The sequence below is a fragment of the Myotis davidii genome, unplaced genomic scaffold, assembly GCF_000327345.1.
Source record: "Myotis davidii unplaced genomic scaffold, ASM32734v1 scaffold32, whole genome shotgun sequence".
Classification (NCBI taxonomy): Eukaryota; Metazoa; Chordata; class Mammalia; order Chiroptera; family Vespertilionidae; genus Myotis; species Myotis davidii.
Window position 1 is genome coordinate 2,800,054 of NW_006286587.1, and position 3,183 is coordinate 2,803,236.

The following is a 3,183-nucleotide window of genomic DNA, read 5'->3' on the forward strand; positions in this document are numbered from 1 at the left end:
ACGCTCCTCTGACCTGGGCAGGGGCGGAGCCTGCTATTGAAGCGGGCTGGGGGTCCCCTGCCCGGGCCTAACACCTGGCCTAAAGCCTTAGGCCTGGCAGGGGCCGACCCGGGGATCGGTGTGAACTGTAGAGGAAACACCTTTTCTGACTGCTCATTGGCTAAGCTCCCTGTATGCCACTGGTAATATTCTTAGTAACTTGGGTAATAAGAATCCAAGAAGGTGAAGTAGGGTTTTTCCACCTCATTCCTGGAATAAAAAATGAAGGTCTGCTGCTGGAGGGGCTACGAAATATCATATCCTGCCCTAGCCAGTTTGGCTCAGTAGATACTGGCTTGGCCTGCCTACCACAGGGTCTGGGTTTAATTCTGACCAAGGGCATGTACCTAGGTTGCAGGCTCTTCCCTGGCTGGGGCTCAGGTCAGCGCTCATGCAGGAGGCAACCAATCAAAGTGTTTCTCTCACTTTGATGTTTCTCTCTGTCTTTCCCTTTCTCTTCCACATTCTCTAAAAATCAATAGAAACATATCCTCAGGTGAGGATAAAAGATAACAATAAAGAAATGTCATATCCTATGAAAGACACATCTTGAAAATGCCTAAAGAAAGTTGTCATTTTTTCATGGTGAAGGGACTGGAATCCGTTTTGATGAAAACACCTTGGTGGCTGTGGTGACTGGCAGTGGCTGCAGCAGCAGGGTGATGGGGCTGGTGCCTTCCCCTGATCAGCCTGGTGCCTCCCACGACGGGAGGCCAGACTACGGCTTAGGCCCACTCCCCAAGGGGAGCAGGGAGCGGGCCTAAGCCGTCAGTAGGATATCCCCTGAGGGCTCCCAGTATGTGAGAGAGGGCAGACTGGGCTGAGGGCCCCCCCCACCCCCCAGTGCAAGAATTTCCTGCACTGGGCACCTAGTCAATGATAAGAGAGAGAATCACGGATACGGCTGCCTCCTGCACAACCCCACTGGGGATTGAGCTGGCAACCTGGGCATGTGCCCTTGACTGGAATCAAACCTGGGGCCCTTCAGTCTGCAGGCCAACACTCTATCCACTGAGCCAAACCAGCTGGGGCTGACATTTGTTTTTTTAGAAATTTCACTATGGATTAGTAGATTAAAATGTGTATGTATATATTGACTTTAGAGAGAGGAAGGGAGAGGTAGAGACAGACAAACATGGATGGGAGAGAAATATTGATCAGCTGCCTTTTGTATACCCCCTGGGTATCAAGGCCACAACCTGAGCATGAGCTCTGACTGGGAATAGAACCAGTGACCTCAGTGCATGGGACAATGCTCAACCACCTGAGCAACATTGGTAAGGGCCAGATATTTTTTAAAAAAATATATTTTATTGATTTTTTACAGAGAGGAAGGAAGAAGGATAGAGAGTTAGAAACATCTATGAGAGAGAAACATGGATCAGCTGCCTCCTGCACACGCCCTACTGGGGATGTGCCCGCAACCAAGGTACATGCCCTTGACCGACTCAAACCTGGGACTCTTCAGTCCACAGGCCGACGCTCTAGCCCAGCCGTGGGCAAACTACGGCCCGCGGGCCGGATCCTGCCTGTTTGAAATGAATAAAACTAAAAAAAAAGAGACCGTACCCTTTTATGTAATGATGTTTACTTTGAATTTATATTAGTTTACACAAACACTCCATCCATGCTTTTGTTCCGGCCCTCCGGTCCAGTTTAAGAACCCATTGTGGCCCTCGAGTCAAAAAGTTTGCCCACCCCTGCTCTAGCCACTGAGACAAACTGGTCAGGGCAGGGCCAGATATTTTTATTTTTATATCAGATAACTGAGGTGTTAAAGTTTATTCTGTTCATTGACCTCAATCCTCAGCTGAAATGGAGTTGGGTAGAGACAACAGCCAAATTGTTCATAGTGTGAAGATCGAATGGTCCTTACTGTTGCATTTGTTATTAAGATGGTGAGTAATTTCTTTTTGGTTAATGTACCTGGTTGTCTTTGCTTGGAGCAGAAACCACCTTGGCAGGGAACTCAGCTTCTGGAAGCCCAAGGTGCAGGAGGCATGTACAGGTGCACCTTGCTTCACTGAGATATTCCCTTACTGTGGTGGTCTGGAATGGAACCCATACTCTCTCTGAGGTATGCCTGTATTTCCTTTTTGCAAGAATGCTGGAGGGGAAAGCAGTCAGCAGCTCTTGTGATTTAAAAAATTTTCTTCTCATTCTACTACTCACCTTTACTCAGCATGTTTGATGGTTCTTCCTTATGACTTTAAGACTTTCACATTCCTTCCACTTATGGAACCTGCAAATCTATGTAAACATGGTAAAATGGGGATATCAAACTGACTGGCCATTGTAGTGTGATACTTATGCCTACCATTTTAGCCTACAGACTCAGAAGTGGAGAGTTCCTTAGTCCTTAACCTCCCTTCTCTCTCTTCCTCCCTCTGTGAAGAAACATTTATTGAGGACCTTCTATATTCTAGGCAGCACTGCAGGCCATGGGGATATAGCAGTGAAAAACAGAAGTCCCTTCCACATGGAGTTTATGTTTCAGAAAAATGTGTAATAATTTCAGGCAATAGTGATGTTAGGAGGAAGAATATCAAAGGTGTTTCTTAGTAGGAGAGTAACACCTTAATGTGTTAGCTTTGGAAGGGGCCCTCCAATTGGCTCAAAGGGCAGATGTGTGACTCTGCCAGGAGCATTTTCCATTATTCAGGGGAAAGGAGTGAAAATGTGCACAGACATTATACATTTTGTAGGGCAGGGTTGAACCATTTCAGATTCTAAAAGCTTTTACTGTGCCTCTTTACTCATTATTCCTGGCAACACATTAGTTGCTGTCTGGAAACACAGCTCATTACCACCCTGGGTTTTATGGGTGCTCCCTGGGGGCTCCCCTCCACTCAATCAGTTCAACCTTTGGGAAGGGCTGAAATCATAGCCTTTTTACTTTGTAGTTGCATCTGTATAACTGTAGCTCCAGAGTTCCCCACACTAATGATGGTGCCCATTATTCTAGGCCAGGGGTCCTCAAACTTTTTAAACAGGGGGCCAGTTCACTGTCCCTCAGACTGCTGGAGGGCCGGACTATAGTTTAAAAAAAAACTACGAACGAATTCCTATGCACACTGCACATATCTTATTTTGAAGTAAAAAAACAAAACAGGAACAAATACAATATTTGTATTTGCATGTGGC